The sequence below is a fragment of the Dipodomys ordii genome, unplaced genomic scaffold (genome assembly GCF_000151885.1).
Source record: "Dipodomys ordii isolate 6190 unplaced genomic scaffold, Dord_2.0 Scaffold59, whole genome shotgun sequence".
Taxonomy (NCBI): domain Eukaryota; kingdom Metazoa; phylum Chordata; class Mammalia; order Rodentia; family Heteromyidae; genus Dipodomys; species Dipodomys ordii.
The window spans coordinates 11526416-11538467 of NW_012267275.1; positions in this window are offsets into that span (position 1 = coordinate 11526416).

The window sequence follows — 12052 nt, forward strand, 5'->3', positions numbered from 1 at the left end:
GGAGATAAATATGATTAAATTGATGCTTTGAATGCATATATGAGCCTATGAATTACCTGGAAATATAATCTGAAATCCATATTTGAGTTTTCTATAAAGGAAACATGTTCAACTAAACAAAAAAGTTGTTTCTCAGTGGTAAATTATGTATTTAAGGTGTTAAGATCTGTATACTAGCCTTTCGAAAATTTTATCAGTTATTTGTCTGGATGATCATTGTAAATAATCACTTCATCAACTTGGCTACCTCAAACGTAAACCATCACAAAGAAAACAAAAATGACATTCCAACATTTTAAGGCTATTCTTTGTTTAAAGGGCTGATGATAAATATGCAATAACGTGTCTGCACTATGTTTATTCATCAAGCTTTTTGGTATATCAAACATGTTATTGCTCTGTATGCACAGCACAGCATGTAGTAGATATTTGGCAACTCTTCAATTAACTTGGCCAATGTAGCAGTCCAAACCAGACAATTCAGATTTTTTAAAAAGACACACATGCACACACACAGACTTGAATTATCAGATATAACTGTCTATACTATGGACTGATTGAAAGCAGAAAAGGCCTGCTTGTCAAACACAGTCTCTTAAAATTATTACAACTGATTAAACAGGTCCCTCATTGACTAAATTATAAGAAGTTAAATTTTAATAGCTATAAGGGGAATCTAAGGGAAAGCCTTTGTAAGAAAATGGATTGCTGCTTAATGTTTAACACTAAATTCTCAATCTTGTTACAGTCAACTGATTCAAGTGAGTAGTTCTAATATTTAATGATTAAGATAGCTCAGCCATTATTGTGGGCAGTCAGAAGATAAAATTATATCTTTATGAATTTTAGTATTGAACTACCTTTACAGTGTAAAAATATATTGTGATTGTACCTGAAAGGACAGAATACAGTTATTGATCAATGATTTTAACAGAATATATTAAAATTAACTAGCCTCATGAAAAGTAAATACAGCTTTATATCTGTTAAAGTTTTCTGACATTGTAAATTTAATGGGCATTCTGTTTAGTGAGATATCATAACTATATTTGAATTGATACAAATCGGTTTTTCCTTTATTTTTTTCCTTAACATATTTAAATTCCTACAGTTTAGAGGCTTTACTAACAGGAATTATTCACTGAAAATTAGTAATCTCAGATATTATAGGAACTCTATCTTTAAAATATAAATTCTTAATTTACTGTTTTTTCGATAATCAGTTATATCTCATTGCAGTGTTTTTCATAGATCAGAAAGGATGGAAGATTTGTTTACCTGATGATAATATATTCTGATCAATTTCTTGCTCTTGTGTGAAATTAGCTACATTTAAACTTATTGTATATTCTGTAATAATAGAAGAACAAGTTATTCCTATTTAAACCTGAGGGAACAAACTGAAATTGGTACTGGACTAAAATGGATGTAGATTTGTTAGAACTATGTCATTACTTTTAAGTTTCTGTGTATGGTTTGTTCTCTTCTAATGTGGTATTCTTTATTTAAATGATTTTAAGTTGAGCATTTCATTAAAATTCCATTGTTGAGTCGTCAGCCTGAATGAAAGCAACTCAAGGAGCAAATAAGATTAATCATTTCAAGATCTACTGAACTTTTCCAGTTTGTACTTTAATGCCAGAGTTAGCACTAGACATTTTCATGTGTGACAATAGAGCTATAATAATAAAGAACTATGTTTTTTCATTCAGTACAAAAACTGATTCCTCAATCTCAATACATGATTGTAGAACTTGTCTGTGATGTGCTTTCTACATAAATAAATGGTAATCAAGGCTGCAACTTACTCTTCAGTAGATTCCTAAAAGGTCTAAATTTTTCTATCAGATTAGTGAACTATGTCATCTAGAGAGTTCATAGAGGCTATTTCAGTAGTTTGAAAGAACAGTGAATTATTTTTCTAACAGATATACTAACAATTAAATTAAAATGAAGCAAATATAAACCTTCCTATTAAATCAACACCAATTCAATTACCATGATTTAATAGAAAAGGTAATCATTTTGCATTTAGGAAAAAATAAATAAGGCTTGGCCCAGTGCCTGTGGCTCAAGTCTGTAATCCTAGCTACTCAGGAGGCTGAGATCTGAGGATCACAGTTCAAAGCCAGCCTGGGCAGGAACGTCCATGAGACTCTTATCTCCAATAAACCACTGAGAACACTGGCAGTGGAGCAGTGGCTCAAGTGATAGAGCTTTAGCCATGAGCTGAAGAGCTGAGGAACAGCGTGCAGGCTGAGTTCAAACTCCATGAATACCACCACCACCACCAACAACAACAACAACAAAAAGGTTGCTCTTTGAAGTAGTTACTGTGACAGCACTAAAGTCAATAGTGAATATGAGCCAATAGAAATTCACCCTGTGAAACTACTAAAATGACCACATTTCCTGAAAGTATACTTTGAAAATAACAAAAAAGATCAAGTCATCTGTCAAAATATGAGGACATGTTTACAGTATTACTTGTACATTTTTCTTATAATTTCAATTGTATATATTTAAAGGAATCATATCAATGTAGATATTCAGCTTGATATTGTATTAAAATATATATTTCCAGAAACTTACTCAGTGTAAGTAATCAATTTTACAGTAGTAAATTACATAGAGAGTAATGATCATTATAGTAACAACTTTTACAATTTAATTTTGAATAAACACCAGAAAATTCATTTTTGTATGCATAGGAATTATTCTTCTGTGTGTTTGTGTGTGTGTGTGTGCATGCTTGTGTGCGAGCCATACTGGGGCTTGAGTTTAGGACTTCAGCATAGTCTTTTTGCCTTATCACACAAAGAGGGCACTCCATCACATGAGCCACACTTCCACTTCTGCCTTTTTGATGGTTTATTGAAAATAAGATTCACATGGAGTTTCCTGCTTGGCCTGATTTCAAGCTGTAATCTTCAGATCTCAGCCTCCTAAGTAGTTAGGAATGCAAGCATGAGCCTCCAGCACACGCTTTTTTTTTTTTTCCCCAGTCTTGGCACTTGAATTCAAGGCCTGGGCTCTGTCCCAGAGCTTCTTTTTATTTTTTTTTAAACTCGTGTTTCTAACTACATAATTACAAAGAATGTTAGGAGAAGATTCTGTAGTGACCGTGTTATAGTCTCAGGGACATGTGTGGATATAACCTGGTGTCATTTCCTCTTTCATGCTAACTTGTGGATTCCTTAGATCCATGCTAAATGAAACTTTCATCGATGATTATTTAGAGGCCCATGAATCGGTACTTCACTACAGATACCATTTATTCTGTAACAGTGATTTATATGAAATAGACACAAAATCAGAGGATTGTGAGAGCCCGTACCCCTCAGAGGCTGGCTTCCCAGCTAGGGTTGAGGCTAAGACAACCCAATTCACTGACATTAGTTGGCGCACATCCAATCAGTCAGCTATCTGATGACAGGGACACCAGAAGCTCTGACTGAAAATCACAGGTATATTGTAATTTGTCAGTGTTCTTTCTTGTTTCTTCTCAACTTCCTTAATTCACACTCATTTTAAGTGGTGGAAACTATTGTATTTGGTGAAACTAACTGCCATTTTGAAATCATGTATGATGCTACTAGCAAAGCAGAAGAGACATCGCTAAAACTTTTGTAACAATAACAACAAAAATATATTGACAGTGTCTATGTAACAACACAGGAAAAAGCCTGACATAGCAAAAGATAATGCAAGCTTAAATTACCAATTAAAATAATAATTTCTTCTAATGCCTTGAAATGTACATTTTAAATTATATTTAGTTTGTGTCTCAACCCAAATGCTTTCCTGGTGCTATTAAATTTCCTTTTATAGAGTGAGTGGGATATGAAAAATAGACAATTCTTTTGTAATATTCTTAAAAGTGTTTGAATAAAATTTAGAAGCCACATCAAATACCTCCAAAGATCTACGGTGTATTGATTCTTTGAAGATTGCTGAAGATTTTAAGTCAGAGTTTTACTACTATAGTTCATAACAAATTTAGGAGACCATGAAATGTAACTTTTAAAAATATTTCTCAGCTACTGTAAACATCCTTAATAACTTGATGACTGCATTTCCTCTGAAAATAATCCCAGTGACTAAACTGATTATGAAGATGAAGTCTCATATATATGTATATATATATATACACTCTATATATTTGAAACATATATACATATATATATTTGAAATATAAAACACAACATGTGGAATTTGTAAAAACACAATCAGTAAATATAAGCAATGAATTATGTGATTTACTAGGAAGTCATTATATTTTTCTTTGAACCCAGAAAAACAAAACTAAAGAATACAAATTATGATGAAGTAATATAAATGATCTTTCTCTCTCTATTTCTCTCTGGGGTATTTTCAGAACACATTAGTTTTGTGTAGGTATTTGAATTTTGCCAGAAACAGAATAATGTGACAGGTAAAATTTATAATGACATGTTGCATTTTCACTCTATTATGTATTATTTGAGGGTCTTTATTTATCAACTTTTCTGAATCTCAAAATCTGTATATTTTTTCCATAAGTAGTGAATTCTTTTACACAGCTATAATCTTGACAGTAAGAATAAAACTGTAAATAATTAATGTCAATTGTTTCTCTTTTCATTCTTTATCTTGAAAAATCACTCAAGTCATGTTCCCTAAAGGTTTCACTGTCCCATGGAGATGAAGTTGACAGGTGATGGTTAGATATTTTTAATTAGGAGAAACACCAAAGAAAAGAGCTTTCCATAAGGAGTAGCAGTTAGCCCACATAAACAATATCTGACACCTGCTTCGTTAAATTAGAATGAACACCTGCCATTCACCATGCTCAATGTTTATAGCTCACTAATCTCAATAGAACGAAAATAGTAAAGGGTGCACAGGATTTGAAATATAATATAATATTAATTTTAAAAGTATGTTTTATTTCACAGGTAACATTAGAATCCATTTCTAGCCAAAGAATTAAAATTTTGTGTTTTCTGTTTAACTACGAGGTTCAATCTCATTTAGAATATTAATTTAAAAGGCAAGAGAACTAAAATTGACATTTGGTGAAAATAATGTTTTCAGTAGGAAAAGTCATGGATAATTTTCCCCATGTTCTCCTCGACCTCTGTTTCTAGATAGAACTTTGTTCACTTGCTCATGCTCAGCTATTTAAGGGGCAGACACAACATGAGTAAGTTGATTCACTAAAATATATAATAAGCAAAAAGTTACAATACCATATAAAGGAAGAGAGGAATCATCAAGAGTACTCTTACTAAATGAGATTGTGTTTTAAATAAAGATAGGGAAAGATTTTATGTGAAGATGTTATTTGAGAAATAATGTAAGGGAAGAGGGAAAGCTCGGCATATGGCCATGTGAAAGAGAACATGCCAGGAAGGGGTGAAGGGGTGAGGATAATACAAAGGCCTTGAGAGGAACCTTGGCATATACAAAGAAAAGTAATGGAGTACCTGCAACAGGAAATGAAAGATAATTAGAAAAGAATAAGCAACGCTGATAAATAATTTGTAAGACTCCTAAAAATGAAGTACAGGGATCACATTGTTCACTAAAGGAGAAAAAAATGTCATTAAAGATGCTGCCATGAACTTTTTCCTTTATTTGGAAGTCTTCTTTAAAAAAGAGTTCATTGTGAATGTTATACCAAATTTACAATCATTCATTTCAGTATGACAATTGTGTATCAGAATATGTGTGATTAAATGTAAGCGTAATTAAACCCATATGCAAAGTCACAAAACACAAATGTACAGTTTCTATCTTGTAATTCATACATGTTGTTATTAATGGGTAGATTACAAAACTAATTGAATTCCCCTTATTTTCTTTCTCATACTCTCAATTTTGGAGGAGTTAAGGAATGAAAGCAAACAACATAGGGCTTTTTTATTGTTCTATTCTTCCTACATCATAATTTGTAGTATAAGTGTTTGGGTACCAAAGCAGTATACACAGAATTAATTTGAGGAGGAAGGAAAATAATGGATACACTTTATGATTTGCTAGATATATACAGTTGTATTTCCTATTTCTCCTAATTAAGTTCATACTATTTCTATCACATGACATACTTTTTGTCATTGAGTCTGTAGATTGAAATCACAATTTTGCAGAAGCTTTACCAAGATTAAAATCTCTTATAAAGTCTTCCCTTTTATTTTTTAATTTAGTTTATGAAAATTAAATTTGATATATTTATATATTGTGCCTGAAACATGTTAAGCCAGTGCTCTACTTCTGGAACACCCCAGCTGCTTTATAAACCATTTCTTTATTTCCTTATTCATGGATCATGAATTGTCATGAATTATATAATGAAGATTTTGAGAATGTTTACCATATATCAATCACTGTTCTATACATTTAATCCACTTGCCCATCTCACATCATAGATAATGTCACCTTCCCTATGATTATTTGCTGTAAGATTATTTGTTCTTTGAACACTAGGAAATGATAAAATTCTTATCACAATCAATTAGTAAGTCATACAAAGTAAAACACTGTACTTAGCAATATTTTTCACAGTATTTCATTTACTGAATCAGAAAGTAAAAGTAAATCTAAGGTATATTTCCAAGCTGTCATAGATATCTTATTCTATACAGTGCATGGATATCTTAAAATCTTAGGGATTGTGCTAATACATTTTAAATGTTTTTTATTTATTATTATACCATTGCAGTCCTACTATTGACTCATACGTAATGAGACAGTGAAGGTCAATACTTACAATATATCACAGACCTAATAATGTACTATAATGAAGAATGAATTTGTCTATTGCTTATATTCATATGTATATATTTAACATTATTATTAAAATCATAGTAATATTAATGTCCTAATAAATACTTGTTTACTATTCAAATACTTTAATGAAAGCTATCAAGTGAAAAATTACATATATATACAATGAATCAAAAGAAGTTTATATAGTTCTACATGAAGAAAACGAATATAACTTGCTAAAAGATTTCCTTGCTCATCAGAAACAATGAAAATTTAATAGGAAAAATTTATTATGAATATTATTAATGGACAATTAACACACCACTTTACACCTGTATATATTTTCATACTTTACAAAACACTTGTATCTCCAGTGTCTTGCTTGATGCTAGTAATGATATTAAATTCATTTTTGAGACTTCTGTAGTGACAAAAAAGAGGTAGATTTACTAACAGCAATTAAGTAATTTAAAAAAAGAGAAAGAAAGAAAATTGATTGCGAGTTCCTGAATCTTTCAAGTAATTCTCCATCCACAAAAAATAATTTACAGAAGTTTCTAGGGAAATAAATTATTTCCCTTTTATTCTGAAGAAAGCCGCACTCCTGCTGGGTGGCTGACGGCAGGTGTTAATTCTGAAAGTACTAATTTAACATAGCAGGTGTCAACTACACTGGGTATTAACTGCATGGTTGCTACAAAGTGATGACAATCACTAAATGAGCTCTGATCAGGTGGCCATTGGCACTGGAAGGCCTTCTGCTCTGTTTTATTACTCACCTGAGCTTCTTTCATTGGTGTAACACCCGTGGAAGCCTGACTCTCAGGAGCACATGGAACAATTTGCATATACTCCTGGGAGGAAGACATGTTCTCCATCCCCACGGTCGATTCTCTTTGCAGCCATATATGATGTGACATATCAAAGCAATTATAATCATTTTAAGGTTTTAATGATGAATAATACTAAACAAAATTGTCAGCAGCTGTTTCAAAATTAATTCCTATCCAAAAATATTGCCAACCACCTGCTCCCATACCATCCATCTTCCTACCTCTTTTAAGTTATCTGGAAAAATATGTATGTGTATCAACTTCCCACTTACCGTAACTTATCAATAAGAGAGTGTCAGGAACAAACAAGTCACAGTGAAGACTTCTTTCTGCCTGCATTTTGAATATATGTATTTTTGGGTTGCTTTCCTTTGGATTTGAATATATGTCTTAGACCTATGTTCCACCATTAATGACATTTTTTGAAAACCACAATTTCCAGGATTTAGTTTGTTTTTTATAGCTCTGTTTTCATGCGCATTTAACTTCCTTGCTTTCATGTTGAAATGCTGATGATCTTTTTTCAATAACACTTTGATGTCAAGAAGTTCATTCTGAGTTCTTCACATCACAAGAGTCTGCATTGTATTCCCTGTGTTTGTTTGGACATTTACATTTTAGTTCTTCTGTCTTTTTGTTTCAATGTATTTTGGCTTTGAGAGCTAGGACTTCTGTAACTCATAACAGGGTACATCTGATGCTGCCACATTCTTGGACAAGTCTTTTGGTAACCGAATATAACATTTTCCACAGTACCTACTTTGAATACAAAGACATTTTGTTGCTCAAGATTCTTTTGACATACCTTAAATGTCCTCACCCGTTGAGTTTTAAAGTGCATCTTGTGGTATCCATGTAGGAAACAGACCCAGTTTTCATCAAAACTGTTACATTCAAAAAAAAATTTTAAATCAGCATTCCTTGGTAGACAAAATCTATGCAAAGCCTTTCAGCTGCCAGCTTTTTACTATGCTGTTTAGTGGCTTACCACTGTATTGGAAGACTAAATGAAAGCAGAATTTCCAGTCCTTTGTTTCACAAAGATTTACCATTTGAACAAGACCACTAACAGAGCTCTTTTATAAGAGATTGATCTAAAAGAAATGAGGTAGGGTGAGTTGAGAGCGCAGATCTGACAGACAAGTGTAAAGTCAGTCAGTGGTTTAAAAAAAAAAAAAAAACAACTATCAGGGGACTGAATCCCGTTGCTTTATTTTGTTCTAATCCACCAATATGCAGACCCTGACCTGGCATGTGATGGTGCATTTGGGATATACTTTAGAGAGTTCCTACTTCATGAGAGGAAAGTAGGCATGGTTTCTTTGAAATGGAGATCTAAAAATGTAATGAAGATGTATTCTTCATATCATAAATGTGTTTTATATAAGACCATCTTTCATCATGGAAATTTTATTGTGTAGACAAAGAAACTCTATGGGACCCTTACTTTAAAGGACTTCTAAACATAGCTACCTGCCCCACCTCAAACTGTGAAATGAGAGAAATATGAGAGCTAAAGTCTAACAGTGGTCATTACATTTATGGAATCATAGTATTCTAGCAAGCTTTCTGTATCCTACAAAGAAAAGTTAAACCTTCATAATAGTCTCAGAAAATGGAAAATGAAGGCCAAGAAAAGCCTTTACTAACCGGTTTAAAAATAGACAGCAATTCTGCCTCTCATTACATTAAATTTTCTTGTGACAAGAGTGTGTGACATCAGGTTTGAATTTGTAGGTCTAAAAAGGGAAATGATATAATACTTAAAGTACTATGTCGACTAAGTGGGACATTGCCTATTAGCTATGATCATATGGTTAGCTCTTATCTGTAATAGAGACAGATTTCATGCAAACATCAGATGCTCTATAAAATCATACTGAAAATAAATGAGATACTGAACTAATGCTAATTTGTGAAAGTTTTATTCTCCTTGAAATGTATGTAAATATTGGAAAGCTGACGCTTAGATTTAGAAATCACCAAAATTCCATCTTGAACATAGAAAGAATTTAAATCCAACTAATTCAGGAAAAGCCACATAAGTGCTTCTATTTCTGCTAGAATATGAAATCATGTTAGTTTCTTTGCCAAAGCATGTTTTCATAATTGCCAATTTTATTTGTTCACACAAATAAATCAAATTTCACATGCCATTCAAGTTGCTGTAGTATTTTAAATTTTGATCAATGGAAATGTTTCTTATATACCCAAAAAGACCTTCAATCTCAGAAATATAGAAGTTGCAGGAGACATACCACACTCCATCCAACCTTGCTAATACATGCACAGAATTCAGTGTAGACACAGCTACTCTTCCTCTAATGTACAAAACCAGCAGCACAATAAAGGGATAGATTAAAATATTTAGTAGTTTGTCTGTGTTGTTTTTCTAAAGTCAGAAAGGAAGAAAATGAGATAATCTGAAATGGATTCTTATTTTGCCCTTTCCAGAAACTCTTCACAACCTATTTTAAGATTTTAAATATTTCCACCATTTTTTGATAGCAGAATATTTTCTTAGTTATATCCAATATAAAGAAAATTCTGGAAATACATAAGTGATGATCATGTATGATATTGAATATAATAGATTGTAGTTGTTGTAGTCATCGACACATCACTGTCTACTTCTATAATGAAGATGACTTAGATTTGATATGAAACATAATGAAAAACTTGATATGAAAATATGATGGAAAAATGTCTAAAAAGATATATGATTTTGAGATATATAGAGTATTTTAAAAAGATGATAAATGTATACTTTAGGAGTAAGTTGCTATAATTTTCCACTGTTTAAAACAAAGTAGTCAGGGCTGGGAAGGTAGCTCAGTGGTAGAGTGCATGCCTTGCATGCCAGAGGCCCTGGGTTCAATTCCCCAGCACCACATAAGCAAAAAGAAAAAAGCCGGAAGTGGTGCTGTGTCTCAAGTGGTAGAGCGCTAGCCTTGAGCTGAAGAGCTGAGGGACAGAGCCCGGGCCCAGAATTCAGGCCACACGACCAGACCCCAAAAAGAAAAAAAAAAGAAATAAAACAAAGTCTATTCTCTACTTTCCTAAAGTCATTAACATGTTATTTGTTTCTATGGATTTTTAATATTACCCTGTAATCTTTGTGAAAATAGGATATGTCTTCAATCAATATTTGTAACTTTCACATTAGTTTCTGTATCACAGATTTAAAATAAATGTTCAATAGACCTTCATGCACTAGAAAAGCGAGGCAAGAAAGGAGTTGGACTTAGCTTGCTCCCATCAACATAGCTGCAACAGAAGCATGAAAGTTAATTTGTGCAATGAATGGTTTTCTTCCTTTCAGTTCTAGAAGAAATGTGTCAAATAGCTACTTGTAAAACAGAGGCTTGATAGCTTAATGAACATTATTTTGACTATAATTTTCCAAGGGGGAATATACTGCTCAGACAGATATTATATTTTACAATAAAAGTCAAGGGCAAAACTGAAAACTTAATTCAGAGATGCTACTTTTTAAAATTAATTCTTGAGAGGAATAGAACTATAAGAGCACAGAGCCCAACATTCCTAAACATTGTTCATAAGAAAACCTCTAAAGTACTGCAAGACAGTGCTTGTTTCCATTCACTAATGTGTTCACATAACACTATGATTCTACTGTGCTTTTAGTTACCTAAGTCCTAGATAAATTGTTTAGTCCTTTCTTATGAATTTATTGTCAATGGAAACTTACCACATACTTAGGCTTAAAAGATATGAACTCATGATGAAAGTAAATGAAAAATTCTAAATGTTTGAAACATTTTATGGGATATAGACTCCGATAAGTGATGAGACTCAAGAAATTCAAAGAATAGAAAATATACACTCAAATGTAATAGTTGACTTCTTTCACTATATTTGATGTCAGTATAACTTGTGGAGGAGATGGGTACAAACAAGTCGTTAAAGGGTACAGGTGGACCTGTTGCAACAATGAGAAGTACAAGTTGTCATGTCGAAAACGACCTTTACAACGTTGGTGGGGGGGAAGGGAGGGAGGATTGGTTGGGGGTCGGGGCGGGGGGAGGCTGGGAAGGGATGTGAAGGGTAAGCAAAGGAGGAGGCTGCAATGCTTGATAAGAAATGTACACATTATCCCGCCCATGTAATTGTAACCCCTCTGTACAGTATGTTCACAAAAAAATAAAATAAAATAAAAAATTTTAAAAAATGTAATAGTTGATTTGAATAGGGCAAAACTATGCCAACTGGGATGGCTATATTTTGGTGTTGAATTGACCAAGTTACTGGCTTTCCAGATTACATGTAATTTGTTGATATTTCCATGAGGGTATTTCTAGATGAGATGAAGCCTTGCAACATATGCTGTCAGTAAAAGAGATTGCCCTCTCCAATGTTCAGCGAACATCATCTAATCTATCGAAGACTAAAATAAAACAAAAGTCAGAGGAAAGACTCCATATTTTCTGCTTTCTTATTTAAACTGA